The following is a 22,557-nucleotide window of genomic DNA, read 5'->3' as shown; positions in this document are numbered from 1 at the left end:
GATTAAACATGAACAGTCATTAGCATCCATTGCAAAGCGTAGCATCCACGGACGCAAAGTCCTCTTTCATATCATTTTCGGGGATATGTCAGGAATATAACATTATGAACCTCTCAACTACACAAACAAACGGACAAGGTGGAACATAATGAATGACATTTAATCAAATCAGGCAATCTGATTGGATGTGAAAGATTTGGGACGGGACTGTGAAAATGACTAGCAAAAGACAATGCATATTTCTATTTAGGCTGGAAACTTCTGCCGCATGCGGCTTCTCCGCCAAATATCACGTCCTCATATTTGTTGCGGTCGATGTTAGCTCTTTGGGTTATGAGGATTCGAACGTTGAAGGGATGAAAAATAGTTAGTTTCTCTTGTAGTGGAATCCGGAAGATATCCGGAGAATTATAAAGGATCATAGATTCGAACGTAAAACTTCGATGAACATTGGACCGCCATCAAGAATGCTGCGGGTGCCACGCAGGTCGTTGTTCACTTCCGGACGGGGCGTCATAAGATCTGGCTGACGGAAACGGTTGAACGCTTTATTGATCGTTGTGAGTAATAGCGGGCGTAACGCGTTCGAACTCCGTACCACGTCCGGTGAGATTCCTCTCTTGTGGATGAAATGACTGTAAATCGTAACATGCTGATACGCAGAAGAAAAATGATTTCGATCATCAGTGCCTTCAAACGGAGTAAGACCGCTGAACTTCACGGTCCCCCTACAGAGTTATTTATTGTGGCACTTGCAGTTACTGCAGATCTGCTACTTCCACTCGTACGGACGTTTTGAGGGTGACAAAAAGCTGAAATAATCCTTGAACTCATTAAAGAATATCTCGAAAGTTTGATCGACGGAGAGCAGGCGGAATTTCGTCTCAGAATATCGTTGGAGGGAACTGAAGTGCATTTCAGATAATCGAGAACGATTGCGCGCAGGTGTGTTTGACGCGCTCCAGCAACAACTATTAAACAGTGCATAGGACAATGAAGTAATGCCAAAATCTGGTCGGCTTTCAGACGAACATCAAATGATTTGCGGAACTGACACATAGATAGTGGATATGGGGAGGCTTGTGCGACTATTTCTGAATGTATGAGTGACAAAGATTACTATTACAAGAACCACAGATTATTCTTATCCTTGCCTTATCATTGAAAATCGGCAAAGGTTAAGGCTTTTACTTATTTACCGTCTATTATGTGTCCGGGTAGCTGAGTGGTTATAGCACAAGGCTGTCATACGGAAGGTCGCGGTTCAAATCTCACTGATGGCGGTGGAATTTGTATCGTGAATCATACATTCATACATATCAATTCATATGTTAATTAAATTATATTAAAAATTATTCTTCGAGATGAACACTTTATTGAATCATTCTATAAAAATTCGTTGCCATCTGAGTATTTTTGCCTGAATTATAATGCGTGGAGAGCATTTCGAGATATTTTGATACCAAACGACTTAATTTAACTGGTACTCGCCACCTTAGCAGACTAAAAAAAGTCGGTTTCTTTGTTTGACTTTCTATCAGGTGCAGATTTTTCACCTTCCAGTGCAAGTATCTTTTTGGTAGCAACCCCGTTTCATCACCTCATTCAGTTCGTGATTTCATCAAAGAATGGACTTTTCCTAAAAAGGGTTACACGAGATTTGGATTACTTGAGGGTTTTTTTTCCCTGTAACCTTAAAAATTCTTCCTATTCTTTCTTAGCAGATAATTTGCTTGAATGGTTATTCAGCTTGATGAACTCTTGGTGTGAAAATGGTGTGGAAATCACATAGCTTCATTCACGTTCTTTTTAAAACCAGGAAAGTATAGTGTTTTTTCCATTTTTAGCATCCCTAAAATTTTCAATGCCTTTCGTTTCTTATGCGAGCTTCGCACGTTTGGCATTTGCGGCAAATTCCAAACCTCCACGAACGTTTGGTCAAATCAAACATAGTTATCCACACGTTTCCAAATGCACTAGGGTTTTCTGAGCAGGCAAGCAAATTTCCTTTGATTTTTGCCAAAAGCCGACACTCGATCGGATTGTTGCAAACGCTTGCAAATCTACACAAACCAAGCCAAACATATCCATATCCACACATCTGTATGTGCGAGTGTTTGTTGGGGTTTGGCAGACATGTCGATTCGGCTTAGGCCAGGCCCCACGTTTTCTGCAAATCAAAGAATTTTTTAGGATTGGCCTGTTTCAGCATTCCAATCGTCAATTTGGCAACATTATGTTTGAAAAGTGTCTGTTCAAATTGCTGGTGGTTCAACTTGCAGGAGACTCAAATTAGTGAGGCTCTCCTAAACTTCATATCCTGTAGGCTTGGTAGTAAATTCGTCAAAATCATAAGTGGGGTAGATCCGCTGGACAAATAAAACAAGTCGAGAAACCGGAAGCTGGACGCTTGGGATATGAAAGGTTTTGTGTGTTTCCTTTATAAAAACATTTGAGTGGACGTTTGTCCCATTAGTAACTAGCACGTAATATATGCACATATTTTGTGAGAATATCTTTCGCGTGATGTTGACATTCGAAAGTCTTGAATTTGCACAGAAGCGACAATTTTGACTTATTATGACTTTGTTGATAATAGTGCAATTTCCACCAAATTTGCCAGGATCATGCTCTATATTATAGCCTACACTATTTGTATCTGAGATGAACTTAAGGGAAGTTTTGCAGTCAATTACTAAGAATTATAGTAATATACCATTATTAACTTTATTTGAGCAGATATGGAGGGTATTCCGGACTCTAGGTATATAGTTGCTGCCTCCTGTTTTTTTTCTTCAGATTTTTCGATTGGGTAGTTTTAGTTTCGCACTCCCCATCTTTCCAACAAATGTCAAAACTAAGACCGGCTTCGTACTAAGCGAGACCTTTCATTTTATAGACCACATGACTATATTTGGTGAAAACAAAAATTACACCTCCTTTTGCATGTATAGTTACCCCCTTAAATTCGACGCAAAATGATGTAACTCACTATATATGTGAGCGCTCACAGTTCCCACTTTTCCACCAAATTTGGTGTTAATCGCTCGTTTCCGAGAAAAATGTATATGACAGACAGACAGACAGTAAACCGATTTTATTAAGGTTTTGTTTTTGTTTTATTTTATTAAGGTTTGTTTTATACAAAACCTAAACGCGGATTTCCAGAACTACTTTTCTTTTGGGAGCTTTAGGACGATTGATCCCCAATGAAGATAAACTTCGAGTATAAATTAAGGGTCGGGACATTTTTTGAAAGCGCTTTTTAGCGACTTAACTCAAAAGTGTAGTCTATTAGTTGCGGTTTCTAGATGGAAACATTTTGAGCTATGAGCTTCATGAGGAACCTTTTTTTTGTAAATCGATTTATTTTCCTTGCTGCAGATATTACTATACAATTCGTAATGCTGATCAGCTTCACCTCAAAGGGGTTTCTTGAAAGATTCACACTCGGCATCGCTTTCTTTCCTTGTAATAATATTTTCAGTCGGTCATACAGAACAAACTGTTAGGCTTATTTAAATCTACCGCTTTAGTAGTAATAATAGTCAAATGTAAAGTAAATAATTGAATATTTTTTCGCCGTAGGCCCATTCATGTTTGATGTTCACTTTCATTTATACCTGAACTGACTTCCGCATTACATAAATCAATACACAAAAACATCGCTGCTTGGCTGAAAATCTAAAAGAACGTTGGACAGAGGAGAAACGAGTAATTTCAATATACCGGATTCCAATGTCATGTCTTCAACATACAATTGTACTGCGTGTTGTAGCTCCACGACGAGCTAGCGCTCTCCCTATGGTCTGCGCATGCTATGTTCAACGAAACTTTGCGACGAGTGGTAGCGAATTATTGTAATGAACACCGAACCAACGAACAGCTAACGATAGTGAACACCGAGTTCATAGTGCACTCTCCATCCCGCATGTGGAACTGAAAATGTGTGCTGTCATCGGTAATTCGCTTATCACTCGGTGAATTCGAAGGCGGACCAGCCTGATCCGTTCAGTAGGTAGTGTGGATACCGTGTTGGTTGTATGGTGCGTCCCGTTGGTGATTAATTTCGGTCGAGATGAAGCATGAGGCCACGATGACGAACAACTACATGACTACTATCACTCGTACGATGAGTTCTAGTGTAAAATTATCTAAGTAACATTAGTGGACTCGTAGCCACGAAAAAAAAATATTGAGATCGAATCTTTGTAAATCTAATTGACGAGAACGTGTTTTCTCGCTACAGCGACGTTCATGCTTGCTCCGAGCCTAATGTTTTGTGAGTTGATTGACTTGCGGAAACGTGAATTTTGTAGCTAAATTTGCTTCCTGTGAGCGGCCGGAAATAGTGGTAACTGCATTGTCTGACCCACTTATACGTGAAATGCATTTGCCCTATATATCTGCCGTCCATGATCCAATTCTCAGTTTGCCTCGTACTCTCATGGCTGATGCCGTAATTGTGTAATGCGCCAAAGTGAATTTTCAGTTTTGATTTTGCGAAAATTGGATGGAATTATTCGTAGGTGCCGGGCATTATCTAAATCGTCTCAATTAAAACTGATGTTGATGTTGAGGTTTCTCCAAATAATTGTTTCCACCGATACTTATCTAATTTCACCCAAATTTGAGGTTTATGTGGAATGATTCACTCGCTTTTGAAGAAGGCTTGCTCCTAAACGAGCAGCAGAAAAGATACAATGCGATAAGAAATTGTGACGACGGCCTTTGTTGCAAACGAAGCAGTGAGTCAATCTCCCAAGAAACTTGATCATACACAGTGAAATTCACCAGCGTTATATGCGTATTTCGTGATAATTCGTATAATTATGAATGTACACAACAATTCAGATGTGTTCTATTCGCTAACTCAGTAAAGAATGAGTATTGAGTGAGTTTTATAAGGGGATTTGGATCCCACTATCGTTTGAAATGGTGGGAACCTCTTGGCTCGATTCTAAGCCGATAGTGCTTTGAATTTCATACTAATGATGAAATTCTTCTCAGTTTCGAAGGAAAACGAGAATCGTAACTTTCAGCCTCGAAAAAAAAGTTTTCATCCTAAGCGTTTGGTTGGTGGTTGGCCTAATTAGCCTTAGTAGGGTGTTTTGAGGCCTTGTCCAATGATTACTCACTGAAAGTGATAAATTTTTTTAAAAGGCGAGAATGAAGTCTTACTGTATGCACCAATCCATTAAACCATCATATCTTTCCTATTTGTATTCTATCAAAACATAACTTCGAATGCTGTTCAGATGATGGAGGCATCAGACTTAAGCAATGTTCTGAATGATTTTTATTGTCATATATCTACATGTGGGGCAACGCTCGTCAAAAACGCGTAAATGCTTGTTTCTGTCAATGTGGTGCAAATATACTGGATGTCCTTTAGATTCGACTAATGTTGATATAAAAATCATTGCAAGAAGACCTATCTTCCTCAAATCCATGTACTCTTTACCAGTTGCCGACATCTAAGCATGTTACATTTAATCTATCGATTATTGGACAACTTTGAAGTCACGAAGCTTTGGAAATAAAAGAAAGGTATCAAAGGCATATTTTGCGTGGCAGAACTGTCAGTTCAAGTTCATACTACTATGGCTATTGGAAGGAGTCAGTAGACCGCAAGAGATAAGCAAATTCTTGGAATAATTGTTATTCTTTGCTCATCTCGCAATGGGACGTCAATAGTTAGTGGTAGTTTCTTTGCAACTATTTTAGTAGTATGAAATTGATATTGTGCCGCTTTATCTAAACTTAACACCCACCGCTAAATGGGTTTTTGCTAGGAGCATTTTCATTGCAAATCTAGTCTTCATCAGGTCTGAAATACTCTTGTTTGAAATTTGTTATTTACTGGATGCTCGACACGAGTAACTTCCGGTTGATACGCAATCAGCAACCCATTTGTAACAAGTACGTAATGTGAAATACAAAACATGATGCATGGTCTGGCCAATGTTTGAGTAAGTCAACCCTAATTCTCATTTCGCGAAGTCATTTGCAAACACTATGCCTGCGAAGGAGTTGATTGAAAAACGGAAGCGGTGTATATTTTATGTAGAATAGAAATGGCAGCGATTCTGTAGGGGGTTGCGCTATGTGGTGGAACTCACGTCCTCGGTAAGTCTGGGAGGTAGTTTGGCTGGCGGAGAGAGTTAACCCACCTTGCCAATCATCGTCCTTAAATCGCTGTTCCTCATTTCCAAATTTACAAAAAGCTTGAAATTCCCACAAATTTTGCAAACCAATATCTTTTGCGTGTTCGATATAATTGAAGGCTAAACATATTTCTATTATTATCCCGACAATTGTTTGGTAGACATCACGTCCCGAGTTCTACTACCACGTTCACCTAATTTCAGATCTCCACATAAGGACTGGAAGAGTGGCAACGTTAATGTTGAATTGAAATTTGAGGTGATTGTGTACGTAAATTTTTTTTCCGGCTCTCAAACAATTTGAAACAGAACAAAATTTACAAAACATCAACATTTGAATATTCCGTAGTTATTCGAGTTTTTAAAAAAGAAAGAAATGAGCACCTGCGTAGATTGATCAAAAGATTGATTTTGTATGCAAAAATACATAATTCTATAAGTTTAACCTAAGCAGTTACGCTGCGGTCGAAAGTCATTAGCAAATGATTCACGTGAAAATGGTCTAAAACAGTGATTATTAGTGAAAACAAAACATTTGTGTAATAAGTCATTCTAAGTGATCGTCGAATGAAAGCAAAGGAAGTGGCAGTACAAACAGAAAAATTGAAAAATAAGGTTCGGACGATCCAATTATATATTTAGGTATGAGTAAGCTGTTCAAAAAATAGCAACATATATGTCGTTTTTTGTGTTTTATAGTGATATCAAGAAGAAAATTATTTAATTTATTTGTCACATATAATGAAAAAATGATTCAGAATTATAATTTGACAACAAAGGGGAATTGGGTGGAGTGCCGTATCGGTGAAAAATAGTTCCAAAAACGAGAAAGCTGCCCAGATTACAATAAATTATGGCCACAAGTAATATTTAGCTATCAGAACGCTGCATTATGCATTGAGGCAATTGTAGTAATAGGCAATAGATACTGTACCAGGGATACGTATGTCAAGGCATCTTTCATGAATCTGTGTTATATTGATACCTCTATGTATGTTATATGGCTGAACAGTTCGGAGGCTAACACACAGATGGCGCTACTAGTAATAAATTCATATGGTTTTGAGGTATCATCATCATCAACGGCGCAACAACTGGTATCAAGTCTAGGCCTGCCTTAATAAGTAACTCCAGACATCCCGATTTTGCGCCGAAGTCCACTAATTCGATATCCCTAAAAGCTGTCTGGCGTCCTGACCTACGTCATCGCTTCATCTCAGGCAGGGTCTGCCTCGTCTTCTTTTTCTACCATAGATATCGCCCTAATAGACTTTCCGGGTATTGAAAAATTGTATTACCGCTATAATCGTTCCATCGTCCTCGTAGACAACGATATTGAATACGAACTCTCAGCCCATCTGGTACTCTCGGTCAGTCCGACATTTCGTGGCCGTTGTCGGTTGGCTGTGACAATATTGTGCGATTCTTGGATCAAGTGCAGATTATATAACTTTTGCCTATATATAGTTAAGGGCCTTGCGCGCCTGGTATCCATTTAAAAATGCGGAATTACATCGTTCTCGGCTCACATGAAGAATTTGATTCAAATTTATGAATTTCATTCAGTATAGTAACACCCCACATGAAGTGCCAGGGAAACTCTAGGCGTTCAAAACGGGCTACGCCACTTGAAAGTCAAGTTTCACGAGAAATTTTATGGTGGCTTTCCAACCTGGACAAAGTGGAAGATCGGCGATTTGTTAGGAGTTACGAAAAAGTATTTTTTGCCGATGGATTAAAGATTGTGTCTGGAGCAGGGAACGCACAGTATAGCCGAGTGAGTCGAATGGTGTTTCAGGTTACACCAGTGTATTCCGAGCGGAGGTACTGGCGACACTGAAGACTTGTTGATGACTGGTACATAATGTGAGTCTCAACCATAAAACAGACATTCTTATCGAAAGCGAGGCTGCAATCAAGTCTTCTACTCAGTGGCGATAGTCTCCAGGCTGATAGGATAGTGCAGAGACGCGCTGAACAGTCTGGACGATACGCTTAAAGTCACCCTCTTCTGGGTTCCCGGTAACAGCAACATAGAATAAGCAGGTCGATGGGATGGCTAAGTGGGGCTTCGCTCTTGGCAGTCGGCATTTTGAGGGCGATTACAACGGGTGGAATCTACTGGCACTAGTTGATAGTTGCTGCATCCAGATGGCGGTAACTCTCCATTCTATGATCTGGGGGTTCTACAGTAAAATTCGCTAACGAGAATTTCGGCTCAGACACGCGCAAACGTATACATACGAACCATATCGCTAGATTTGGCATACTTATAATTCACATTGTCGAAGTCGTGGAGAGGGATTAGAAACCATCAGGCCTTTCATTTGTAGTTGCCCAGCTCTAGCCAGAGCCAGACTGCGAACGCTAGGTAACTTATGGTTTGTACGCCTCAAATATATTGCTGGTCGTAAAGTAATGCTTCGTGAACATAACCGGGTAGTTCTGAAGATCTAAGTCGGCTAGATTCTGGACAGCAATCACAACTTTAGGGAGTTTGTGGCATCAAAATCGCGTACCCCAGCGCTATTTGGGTCCTCAACATCCCCCATCAATTATCACATGGCCCAACTTCTATCTTTCTAAACGAACCTATAGAGTTCCTTTATTGATTGCTCACCCTGTTCTCCTTCTCTGGAGTTCCCTGTCTTTATACTGGGCCCCATCCTTTTCTCAACTGCAAGTACTTATTCTATGCAGATGATTTCCAATTGTGTGCATCTCTTTCGGCTCTGTTGAACTGTCATGCAATCTAATTTACACGCTTTCGTATATTGGTGCTTGATGACTAAGCTGAAATTGCATATTAGCAAATGTCACTCGATGGGTTACTCGCTAAAATCCTGCTTTCTCGGAAATTCTTTCTTCTGATATTGCTCCTTTGTCAAGATACTTTATCGTGGTGGGTGATCAGAATGCATTTTTGGATTTGTGACCGTAACAATACCGGTGAAAAGCTTGTTGATTTCTGCAATTTTCATTGTTTCGTCATCGACGGTACACTGTCCGAGAGAGAGCCAGTCACAAAGTGAATTGGTAGAATTTCGTAACTTGGTAAATGTGCGGCGGCTCCGTTTCAAAAGAAATTCTACCACTGCATTAAGAGGGAGGCTACTCATTCACAATAATGAGCAGTTTAAGAGGTCGAAGGAGCGACGATTCGATTCGACAAAGTGCCATATGAATATGAATTGTTCCTCCAAAGGAAAGCGAAATCATTTCTGCCACCGATGCAATTAAGGGGAGTAAAACTGCTGGTTTGGCTGGTCTCGCCGTCGAAATGTTCCTTGTAGTCTTAGCAGGTTCTGCAGAGTTTCTGCTTATATTCGAAAATCCTAGGTAATAGTTGTTCCCCAGTGAGTGAAAGAAGGAGATTATTGTTTAAATTCTGAAGAAGGATATCCGTTTTGAGTGTGACAATTTGAGAAATATTTGGTGCCTCTATCACAAAGATAATCGCTTAAATAATTATGGAATGAATGAAAGAGCATCTCGGAAGGATTGACCAACAGGGAGGCAAGTTTCCTGGTTTCCACTTTGGATTTTGCGCATAGACTATACTTATACTAAAACGCTTTAGGCCATTGGGAAATGCTGCTCATGGATAGCGACAACGTCAACAGAAAGTGTGTCTGAAGTATATAAAATTTCAGGGGAATTTGAAGTCTAAATCGGAGTCAGCCGGTGTTTTTTCGTCTACGGTGTCCATATTAGGGTCGATCGTTGAACCAGCTTAGTGCAGTATTTTTGTTTTATATGTTTGTCGTTTTCATTTTTAGTCATCATCTGATAAGAAACATTCTCCTTATTGTCTGTGAATCAGCTACTCGCAACTGCGAATCGCTTTTCAACTCTCTGTCTCTCAGTTTCAGTTGATAAGCCAGCTTCCGTTGCCTGTGTAACCCCCCCCTGGAATTTCTTCTTCTGAATATTGTCAGTGGATATTTCTATCAGTTTGCGCGATTCATCCGCCTATTCATTTCACTTTGCTGCTTTCGCATTGAGTTGTTAGAATTGCGGTCTAAGGATGCTTACAATCTTTATCGCCAAATTCTTCTTGCTACTTTTAAATTTTGCAAACGAACGTTTGAAAGTTTCTGAGATGGCGTAGGTTCTTGTGGCTATATAAACCCAACAATTCGGCACGCTTCAACAGCTTTTCTATTCGAAGTAGAATGATGAATCAACCATAAATCATGTCCCTCAAATCTTTTTGCTTTTTGGGACCATATTTGACATTCTGGAGGTTATGGATAACAAAGCAAAATACGCTAGAAAAAGTTTTTTTGTAGATACATTTGAGGTGTTTGCAAGGTAACAAACCTGTTTTCTGTTTTCAATGATAAATATTTATTTTTGCTTTTTATTCTGGGTACATTAATGTAGATAGCAATCTATGTATACACTTGTTAGAAAAGTCTGGTCATCAGCTGTCAAGCAATTTGTAATTTAAAAAAAATAAAAAAAATAGACTTTTTTTAATCTATTCAGTAAATATTTCTTAAGTTCTCCACAAATGCATATTAATTCATTTGTTTCACTTTTTGTGATAGGAGGCTCCCCATAGAAAATACATAAGAGTCGGGACGGAAGCAGTACGCGTTCACGGCTTCAATTGTGGAATTCCCCGAACTAAATCGTTTCAAATCCCCTCTTTCAGTATTTTATCGCGTTTTTCATCCAGAGCTGATTACTGTGACAAGTGGTTAGTTAATTAATGCCTAGCGGAGTTGATTTTGTAGATACAGTTTTTTTTCGTCATGGGAAGTAAAATAAGAGATAACATGTAAATGGAAGAAAAATCAAAATAAAATTATAGAAAAAGGGAATTGCTGTTGTGGTACATACAACAAACGGAAGGACAATATTCGAGAGGCCAAAGGGGGCAATCGTGATAACGTGAGCGGAGTGCGTTCACGCTTGTGTGATTGTTCACGTTAATTAAAGTTTTATAAAAGCCTTGAAAACATTGCACGTACAATTCCCCATAATATTTTGTTGAAAAGTGAGAGATGCTCCCTGCCTAAGTCTTTTTCATGCCAATCTATGGTTTTATTTAATGTTTCCATCCCCAAAAATGCTGGCCTTTTTTTTAAATGTCCTCTGGTATTTCGGCATCATCGCTGCTTTTAAGGATTTGAAGTATCCCCGCATTGCAGATTATTAATTTCAATCTAATTTTAGAAATGAATCTAATTTATAGTTTTTTTTTAACCTTATTAACATCCACTGATAAAGAGGACAACTGGACCTCACCGGTATATGAAAAATACATTTTTTCGGCATTGGCGGGGGGTGATTCCCAACCATGTAAAGGAAAGTGTACCATTTTCCTAGAATAAAGCTAGGTGGTGCATCAAATGAGGCTGTTTTAACATCAGCTGAGAAAGGAGGAGGGGGGGGGGGGTGATTTGACAGTGATCACTTGTTACAAAGATCCAGTCTTAGAAACTAAGCAACCGAATCTGGAAAAATTATCTAGGTTTTAAAATGCTCTCAATTCCGATACCTGTTGGAATAAAGTTAATAATAGTATATCAGACGAAATCCCCTTGTCGGTCATTTTTAAAATTTAACACTATTTCGTTGTCTAAGGGTTGTAATCAACCATTGCTCTAGCGCTAGCTTTGATGTTTTTAGTTTTTTCTTTTGGTAAAACATATAAAGGAGCGTGCCATAACCTTTAAAATTGCTCTCCTTTGTGCTTTTTTATCTTATAGCTGGTTACGCTAAATGAAATGAGCATGTCAAAGAGAATGTTACATTTTAGTAAAGAGGAGAATCCGCCTTCACGCCATGGTCCGATCATCTGTCGAGAGTTGTCCCGGTTAAAATAATATATTATCTCACTAGAACGAATATATCCATCATTGACTAGTTCGAAAAAATTGAAAGTCAAATGTAAAACATTTGGGGGAGAGTTAGCTCTGAATTTTTTTGTTATCCTGCGATAAAAAGGCCTGACGAATTGGTTCTAGCCTGATTGAGGGTTGATGATGCTTCGACTACCACTTCAGTAAGAACAAGATCAACGGCACTCGTAATTCGCTCGGTTATCATTGTAAATCCGACAATCGACTATCTACGATCTACCAGCTCACTATCTTCACTATTTTTATTTTCTGCAGAAGTGGCGTTCTTCATAAATCTTATCGGAACAAGTGGAAGTAATAAATCGATGAAAATATTGTCCCTTTGGACTTATTTTTAATTCCGAGGAGAGAAAAAGCCACAAGGATTCAAGTTGAATAAATAGGCTGAGGAGCCATAGCAATATTTTCATGGGTTAACAAAATTGTTGTGTGTTGTTGTGACGGTCCTTTTTCGAAATTTCTCGAGGACCTCTTGATTAAAATGTTGGTTGGCCGTTTGCCTTGTGGGCAAGGCTCTTTGTAAATGAATCTCCAGCTATTTAAAGTCCAAAAAACAGCATCCATTTTGATCTTCCAAGTTGATATTTTTGCTTTTATGTGCACTGGGGAGACGGAAATGTGTCTTTTTATCCTTTCGCGAATGTTCCAAGATTTATTAGCAGACATGGAAAGGTTCCAAACACCGGGTTCATCATCAATCGAGTTAGGAAATAAAACAATTTTTTTTTTATTTGCTTCGCTATTAAGCTATTTTTTTTCTAAATATCTGTTGATCTCGAAAAGTTAAGGCACCTTCCTTCCTGGAAAAGCTTTTTAGGCCCATTTTTGCTCGAACGAATCCATTGGTCGAAATCTCACTATTTTGTCAATCGATGGATTCAACACAATAGGTTTAAGATTTTGTCGACATTTTTATTCGTTAAAGATGAAGACTATTCACTGGGTGGTTCATCTTCAATCCGTTCGTACTGAAGGTGCACTGCATATTCACTTGGCGCTTTCCAATCGTATGTTCCAAGTGCCGTTAAATAGAATTCAGGGGATTCATTTCAATTTTATAAAGTTTTTTTCATGAAAGGAATAGAATATTTTCATGAATTGATGAAAGCTGTACAGTGGATTCCGTTTATAAGGCTCACTTTAGGACCAGCCAGAAGTCAGTTTTTTAAACGGATGATTATTATAAGCAAAGAAAAAATATAAAACTAACAAAATCATAGTTATGTATGCATTGTACTGCTTTTCGAAATTGGTCATTCGGTGCCGGAAAGCTCTTGGCATCATGCCTAGAAATCACAGAACCTCTGAGCTTGAAAGTGGAAATTCAACTTCATCAGTCTCCTCCTTGTCAACATCATCATTTTTCCTTGCATTTAGTCGATTGCTACTGGCTTCGTTCATGATTGGCTGACAGATCTGTTCTTTAGAATAAACATTAGAGGTTTGGCGACATCGCTGCCGTTATTCCAAGATACGTTTGTTGGGCAGGTATAATCTCAGGAACGTTGATTTTCTTGGTGAGCTCGTAAACCTTCAAAATCAAAATTAAAGTTGAAATTGACTGTAGTTTCGTCTACAAGAGTGGTAAGATTGTTTCTCTTTAAAGATATGAATGATTCTTTGGCCACACGTTTGCATCAGTGGCATATTGTTAGCAGGCATGAAAATGAGTTTGATGTTCTTCGAACACAAACTTACCTTGCGAGTTGTTGTCCACCAAAAGCAAAATTTTCTTGTCCATTTTTTTATCCCATTTCGCCAATCATTGGCTTGAAATTTCATGTGTCATCTACGCATTTCTATTTGCCTGCCTGTTTGGAACAGCGAGGTTGCTTACTCAACACAGTAGCGTCAACCTTCCTTTATGTGTATCCTCATATTCCCTTTACTCTTTTACAATCCCTGGCCAAGAAATTGCAAACACTTGGAAAATTTGATAAAGCTTTTATTTCGATATATTGTTCAGTAGGAAAGCTGATATTTTCATAAACCTTATGATGAGTTTCGTATGCATTGAGGTATGAGGGTTGAAATGTGTAGACGATGTCATTCTTATTAAAGCTGTAATTTTGCACCTGCAATGGGTTTTTCGCAACGAAATGTTTTCTTTGATATTTCAACTGTGAAGCCACCCTTCCATTACTGTGAAATTGTTGCTTGCTAATACAGGGTGCGGCAGCATAACTTCCTTTTTTCAAAACTCAATAAAAACTATTGTATGCATCGGAAAATATTTATTTATTTTTTATAATGTAGGTACATGTCTAAAGTTTTTATTTACATTGTTTTGAAGATCAAATCTGTTAGGTGACGTCCCCCATTCTCCATACATTGCCTAAACCGATTTCTGGCGTTTGTCATGATTCTTGTTAGCATAGCAGGTGTTATGTTGGCAATTTCTTCTTGGATGTTGGTCTTCAAATCTTGTAGGGTTCTTGGACGGTTCACATAAACACGGGATTTTAAAAAACCCCAATAGAAAAAAATCACAAGGGAACAGATCGGGAGAGCGTGCCGGCCATTCCAAATCGCCTCTAATTGAGATAAGGCGCTCTGGAAAGTGTTCCCTCAAAACAGCCATCGATGCTCTTGAAGTGTGTGCTGTTGCACCGTCTTGTTGGAACCAAGTGTCCCCAAATCCAAATTTTCTAGCCGTTGCGCGCAGAACGCCGTGGCGATCGCAACATTGACGCTCTCACTGCTTCAATGTTCTCAGGTGATCTAACGGGCCGAGGGACTCCAGTTCTTCCTTTTGTCGCACTTGCAGTTTGTCCGAATGTAGTGACCCATGTAACAATTGATTTGCGGTCTGGGACAGGAGCCAACGGGGCTAAATTAAAGCGATTCCGAAATGCACGCTGTGTTGCAATAACCGAACATCCGCTTGAAAAGTAAACCTCAACGGCAAAGGCACGCTCCTCACTATTCCAACGCATGATGGCGACTGAACCGTGTCGGGACAAAACTTTACAGTATCCCCTCTTGAACGAGACCACTAGCGCCCCGCTATGACATTAACTAACTGAGTGACGCGCATTTTAAAAAAGGAAGTTATGCTGCCGCATTCTGTATTTTCCGTCAATTCTTGGGCTATTTGACGTAACAAGTTGCCTGAAACGCGAGCTTTCACAAACCAGTTTTTTAGCGCACATTCTTTCCACCCTTTCTCCGTTTTCGACCCATTTTGCAACGTTCCACATGTCTTGCCTATTTTGCAAAATCTTGTCAAATACAGTTTGTAAAATATTGAATTCACCTCCTGCCTCACACTGTTCCATTTAGGAAGAAGGAAATATTCCTGTAAAATGCTTATTTGTCCCTCAAGCTGCGGGCATGTAACGTACTTATTTAAGTGGCGAATAAAAATGAGATGAAATGACAATATTTTGACAGATTGACATTTGAATAAAGACTATCTGGTGCGTAACACACCACCCGTGCTGATGGACAAAAGAAAATTTTCTCTCTCTCTTATTTCTGGAATATTCGCAAGCCGACAGTTTCTGTGAAGACGGGGTCGAAATCATGCAGGATTGTTTTCATGGGAAAGTAAGAAGTGGAATAACATCCACTGTTTATAACTTTTTTCTGTCAAATTCCTAATTTTCCCAATCAAATTGGTAGTTTTCTCAAGCCATTTCATAAACTCTTCAATGTCGGAGGCGGGATCAAATTTGAAACTGAGGAAAACAAATAGACTATTACCAAATAGTAAAACAGATTCAATTTCTTCACAATTTCCGTATCTATTTAGTATATGCTTGTTAATAACCCTTAATCTAGTCTCTAAGTCGAACACCAACGCAAGCGCACTCTCCAAGCCATTTTTGATACAGTATTGTCTATAACGAACTCGTTGGCTCGAAATGCAGCACACCTTTTATAGAGAATCTACTTTTGCCATGAAATTTATTTTTTTCAGATTTATGCAGAGGCTGGAATACATATTGAAGGGTGTTACTTGATATAGAATGAAGCCGCTTCATTAATACTAAAAGGTTCGGAATAGTTTCGTCCGATTGTCGGCATTCACATAGGAAGGGCCGAGGGTTGATTGTATTCACACTGAATGTGCTAATCATCCATCGTCTGCTCTAAGAGAATGCTCTCTGATTTTGTGGTTACTTCTCCATATTCTCTATATTAGTGAGACTATTGAGAATTATTTAAACGAACAGAAATCATTTTTCGAAAAGGTGGCAAAAGCTCAAACGATTAGAAGTATTGCATAGAAATTTATATAGTATTCCGTCGAAAGTCACCACATTCTATTAGCTTAAATAAACGTCTGTTTAACTTATCGGCGGTTTGTCTGAGAGCTAGCTGCGCTTTTGCTACTCCGAATAAGGCCAATGGTCTCCGTTTGTTCAGAATGATGACCTTGGTCTATGTTTAGCCTAGATTAATAAGGGAAGGTTGGGTTATAAATACAATTGTCCAGGAGCTAGGAAACATCTGCTTAGAGAAAATGATATGAGATAATTGGTGCATGATAACAAGTTTGGATAGCCCCATTGCGACCAGCAACAATACGTCATGCATATGAATGCAATTTTACATCACCTGCCTGGCGACTGTTTATAGTATTCGATTGAATCAAGGTGACTGTGTGCCAATAATGTTTGAGCACTTGTTCGTCATTGATTGTGTGCACATTGGCACGTGAATTCGCAACAGAGAAATTGTATAAAAATAGCATAGCAGCCAATCTTCGCTCAACAATAACAACACGCGTGTTTGAATCATTACCTCTACCGGTCTCCATGCCATCTGTACACAAAAAAGGTGGTTCCTATGGCGTCCTTTGTTTGATAAAAATATTTATTGAGGCGTAGCATCAATTCTAATTCGTTTCTTATATAGATGAAATATTATATTACAATCGATCAGTGTCCCGCCATAAATGTCGATGTAAATATCAAATTACCTAATTAAAAGAAATATAATTTGTTTTTATGATGTCAGAAAAACCTTTGAAAATAAATGACGTAGGCCGTACAGTTCTCATTTTCAAACTTCCTCCGCGTCGGATGTTACTTGCATGTACGATTCCCAACGACATTTGCATGAACTCTATTTTTTCGAGTTCATTGCTGATTATCAGGAGGCAATGACATAATCTTTCATAAAAACTGATCAGAGCAAAGGACTTTAGCCTAAATGCTTGATAAGACATTCAGGCGATCTGAAACAAAAAATGTTATGAACACTATCTTTACGCAAATCTGAAGAGAGCTGACGCTATCATGAATCCCCCGCAGCAGACTATCCGCGCTAATGCTTCCATCTTAAAAAGTCGAAGCATGGGACGAACGTCTCTTATCAGCATTCCTATTCTCCCGGCAGCACGCTTGGTCATAGTCACGCTTCACATTCCAGCACTAACAGTTTCCCCGTTTCGCATGGTTCTCAAGTATCTCGACTACGTTAAAGCTTGACGACAGCGACACCCGAAGAGTGTTATGTGTGCCTCGATAATGCATGTGCAGCTCCCCCGCTTATCGCTAAATCGTTCCTTTTGTTTTGTAAAATGCGAAGTCTTACGTCTTCTTATCAACAAATAACGATAGAAGGCAGCATGTCAACTAGAATTATGAATAATAAGCATAAAATGAATACGTATTAGGAGTTTGCTTCGATGTGCGTATAATTTATTTAGGCCTCGTGTTTAGGTTCATGCAAATGATATTAGAGGTTATTGGGGATCCGAATTAGATATGTAAAGCAGATAAATTAGGCCCATCATCACACATGGTCCAGTGAATTAATCACGTGGAATTGGAATGGATTGAGTTGCCTTTCGATTTCTTTCAATTTCGAGTGAAGGTGAAAATGATTGGAATTCAATAAAAAGATGAGTTGTTGATGTCGTTTACGTTCGCTTTTTCCCTTCTGCGGGGGCTTTGTTGGTTTACCTGTGAAAGTATATTTACTTCTGATGATTGACCAACATTTTTTGACTAATTACGTTGTAAGAATGGAATTGTCTCTTTGAGAAAGGAAGATAGAATTAAACTGTATCTTTGAGATTGGAAAGTCTGCATGACTATTTCTTTTTCTTCAGCCGTTTGCAGATAAGCTTCCGAGTTCTCCCAATGACAAATGTGCAGAATGCAATGTATGTTTCAGCTGTAAGAATAGACAATATACAACTATTACAAATGCTCGAGATTAGTGGAACAGATGTTATGCAGAATTTTCTAAAACTCACTACCTTTTCGCTTTCTCCTTGTCTTCGAAGTAGTTATTTTGTCTCTATAATAGTGCGATGACCTTTCAGCTGGACACCTGGGCTCTGTTGATTGATGTGTTAAATTTTGCCTTTGTTTTTTTTTTCTTTTACCAAACCTGTAGTCATTTGAAACAGTGGGAAATTTAAATATTTAACGAACATTGTTGCTATCCATTTGATTCCTGCATGTCTTCCAGGCAATGGACGAAATTTTATGGCGTTTATCAAAAACCGAAAAAACAGCCTTGACGGACTTTTATCTTGACTTCTGAAGTTTCACCTCTGCATAATACGTGACAGTTTTCGGTGCTATATATACTTTTTATGTTGGCTTTACTCTGTTCATACCTAGGATGTTGTGTAATTCCGTTCTTAAAATTGGATGCTCATATTTAGAAGGATTTTGTGGTCTCATGCATACGAAGAATTTGACGCCAAAATCTGAGAGAAGAGGGTCAGTCAGATATATACGGGATTTTTTTGGAAGATATTTCTACATAGTGACCTTGTATTGAAACATATTTTTCTCAGCATTTCAGAAGTTTCCTGAATCGGTTGTCATAAAAATTTGAAGACTAAGGCATTAACCAATTGCGCACAAAGAGTTGAAGTTTTATCTCGTTTTCGTATTTATTGGTGAAGCCTCATGTTTTAGTGGCCACTCTTTCTCGCTTATTTTGATTCAGGCTTGTAGTGGTGAACCGATGTCATATACTTTAAGACCTTCTCTTTTTTTAGTGTAACGGGCCCGAAATCTCTGGCAAATTTCAAAACGCTCTTTTTTGAAATTTTTTCACATTTTTTCATATTTTCCCATCGCAGCTTCTTAAGCATCCGCCGCCAAGGGGCCTGCTTGCATATTTTTTCACCTTCTGATTACTTTTTCCAATGTTCTTCGCAGGTCCATTGTTTGCTGTCTGGTTTCTCGATTCCCAAATTCGTATCTTGTGTCTTCATCAACTAGTTCCTGAACGCTTATTCGCCTTCTTGATTGTTGCTTGCGTGAATTTTATGTCCCCCGTGAGAAGACTATTTATATCTGCATTTCTTTTTCGAAACTCTAGCAACGAATGCTGAAGTCACTCATTAGAAAGAAGATGTCTGTTCGCGGAATCTTTTCTCATTATATACTTAAGTTTGTAGTAGTATTTCCACTTTCGCCATTTCCGTTGATAGCATAGCTTTGTGTTATTGTCATTTTCCGAATCTTTGTGTAGAATTTAGCTGTTAGTATCCAACAAAATTTATAGTCTGAAGGAAACGTGGGTCACTCAGGCAAGAAAAAAGGACATGAGACCGATTCGAGCCGTGCAGAAGAAAATCTAGAAATCATATTAGGACTTTCTTCATGACTACAACATCCTCCTCAGACAAAACTCTTCACAATGTTTATTGTATCATACTTCAGAACAAGATAAGGGACAATATCAATGGTAGAAAAAAAATACGTGACAGATCTTGGCTTCGATGAAGCGATGGCATAGGCCAGGACACCAGACAGCTTGTAGGGATATCGAGTCGGTGGACGTTGGTGCAGAAGTAGGATGTCCGGAGTTCCTTCCTGAGGCATGCATAGACCGTATGCCAGTTGTTGTGTCGTTGATAACGATTATCCTACCTGAGATTGGTTTTTAAACTTATAAGGTTTCTCTTTATTGTTTTCACACCTATAATTCCGATAGCATCGACATTTTTATTAAGTGTGGTGATTTCCTCTGTTTCGGACCATTTCATTACACTAATCTGCAGTATTTTAATTTATGTTTTCAGTTGTGCCAACTTTGATACTTTTCTGAACGTGCGTACATTCCATTTTCGGTTTTAGTGTGCCAATGGAAGAGCAGTGACGATTCCTTATCCGAAGTGTCATGCTCTAGTGATTAGCCTACAATAACTTATCTACCAATTAAAAAGTAATGGAAGAGCAGAATACAGTGACGCAAAGAATGGACAGCAGTGACCTAGCAACTAGTTGCGCTCAAATACGGACACATGCCTGCTACGTACGCTCAGCCTTTGGTAGCATTATTTCATTTCCGTTAGGGATCTTTAAGAAAGGAAGGAAATGATTCAACTAACATACTATGTATACTGCGTACTTCCCCAAAAAGTTAGACTTGTGCGTCGTCCTAAAATCGGCTCATGTAAAATAATTGTTGAAGAACGTGGTTTTTAAAACTGCGGGCAGAAGTTGAACTATAATAGAGTTAAAATGTATAGCACACAATTGTCAGTAACGACGGGATTAAGAGCCCAGTTAAGTCATTGCAGTCTTACGTGAGTACCCACCCCACGGTCCTATTCGGACACGGTTGATACAAGGCCACCCGATTTGTACAGTTAAGTCCTTGAGGGTTTTACGTGAGCACCTGTATTGAAGAGTTAATCCCACAGTCTTCTTAGGACGTGGATTGATTTTGTGACCACAATCAAAGCCCCGCTGAGACAAGCAACAACGGTACCAGTCTATACCAAGTGCATGGCTTAACATTCATACTGGTGGATGCAACGCCTACCTAAATCTCTACCGAACTAAGGAGTACGGCACCCGTGTTGAAACATAATATTACGCCGAGGTCTCTTCTCGCTTGAGTACAACCACAACCCCCATGAAACTCCCACTAAGGGGCCAACCGCAAACAATCGAGCTGTACTCACCCGAAGTATGAGAGTCCAGAGGCTATCCCGATTCCCATGGTACCAGTATACCCCTGGTAAGGTTTCGTGATCAATTTGCAACTTCAGATGAGTCCCCGTGCAGACTCGGGTCTGATCGCCCTGATTAGGCCTTTGGAGCATTCGCCTACTGCATCACGGCCGGCAAGCCAAAGTGAGTACAGTGTCTCCCGGTGCCAACACTATGGAGGTTGTCCTCGGCCACTTGGTTTTGGTTTGGCCGACAGGGTTGCACCACCCGAGTTGTACAGCACAACTCCACGTTTAAGTCTATAAGGAGCTCTGTCGACAATATGGTCACAACCTAAACTACCACGAAACTTCCGCTAGGAAGCCAACAGTAAATTATCGGTCCGAGAACAAATTCCCAGCAACTTCTCCGACACATGAATTCGGAAGGCGATTCCGGTCCCCGTGGTACCCAATAACCTTTAGTCAGGCTTCGTGGCCGAAGCCACTTCAGATGAGTCCCGTGCTGGCTCTGGTCATGTCACGTCATGTCCTAGCCAAGGCTTGGAGCAATCGCCCACTACATCTCGGCTAGCAAGTCTATATGAATACAGGGTTGTCCGGTGCCACCACTTGAAGGTTCTACTTTGCCAATTGATGTTAACTCAGCCGATAGCATTACCTCCGAGCACCGGGTTAGGAGACCACAGCAACAATGAAATAAACTTACCAGCAAGCGAAAGAGGTCAATAATGAAAGTACTTTTTGTTTTTGAGGTTTTGTGTGAAACAAAATCTTATTTTTGTTTTTATTTTTCGCTGTTGAGACAATTGCTAGAATTAATGCTTTTCTTTCTTGCTTCGGCAAGGCTGCGCCCAAGTTCGTTGGGTGCTCAGCTATAAAAGTTATGATTCCTAATTATAAATTCAACCCAATGCTCAAAATGCCTTTTATAAAATTTACAAATTTGAAATTACCACAGTAACTGCTTTGAGTCCTTATTCAAATCGAGAATACGTGATAAAACGCGGAGAATAGCAAAATTTCTCGCAAACATTAGTGAGTTTGCTGTCGAATATTTTCCTAATCTTCTCGAGATGGAGGATTGGAAATATTATCTTAAAGCTATTTATGATATTCTTCCTAAAAATCTCAAATATTAATTTCTTGAAGATAACAAATCCCTCATTCTATTGTAATCACACTAAAGGCTTGCTTTACTTATCGAGCCTCGTTTTTGATAAGAGTGGGTAATGTGAGGGCACCGATGACTAATCACTTTGCCGAATGATAATATATTGGTCACAGTGGTATTGGCCTCGATGAAAGCTAATATGATGGGCTGTGCAAAAAATATATGAAATAATGAACTAAGTAAACATAAGAGTCATGAAATCGATTTATTAAGGTGTACAGGTTAGAATTTAACTGAACTATAGATGTGGCCAACAAAGCATGTGACGCTAATTGGATAAGAAAAGGTTTACTTTATCGGTCGAAAATTTTAGATAGGGACGAGCTACGAAAATTAATTTTTTGAGCATGATTCCCTGTTATCACACAACATAAACGATTCAAATTTCTAAAGTTCTCTATGCGTATTCCATTGGGAAGAAAGTGTTTAGCTTGAATGATCCTTGCTGTTTTGAGATATGATTCA

At 39.2% G+C, this 22,557-nt stretch overlaps 1 protein-coding gene across 3 annotated transcripts in view; it reads left to right on the top strand.

The window, feature by feature from the left end:
• The window catches only part of LOC119658299, a 52,232-nt gene that overhangs the window by 13,407 nt on the left and 16,268 nt on the right, over positions 1–22,557 (top strand). Inside the window, exon 1 of one of the 3 annotated variants that reach the window (XM_038065598.1) lies at positions 3,973–4,127. The exons of the other annotated variants lie outside the window; for them this stretch is intronic. The gene's annotated coding sequence lies outside the window, so the exon portion shown is untranslated. Of the gene's footprint in view, positions 1–3,972; positions 4,128–22,557 lie in introns of those variants that run through there. 3 annotated transcript variants of the gene reach the window in all.

Source organism: Hermetia illucens, chromosome 5 (assembly GCF_905115235.1).
Source record: "Hermetia illucens chromosome 5, iHerIll2.2.curated.20191125, whole genome shotgun sequence".
In the NCBI taxonomy this organism is placed as follows: Eukaryota; Metazoa; Arthropoda; class Insecta; order Diptera; family Stratiomyidae; genus Hermetia; species Hermetia illucens.
Note: the sequence above shows the minus strand (reverse complement) of the source record. Positions and strands in the feature narration are given on the sequence as shown.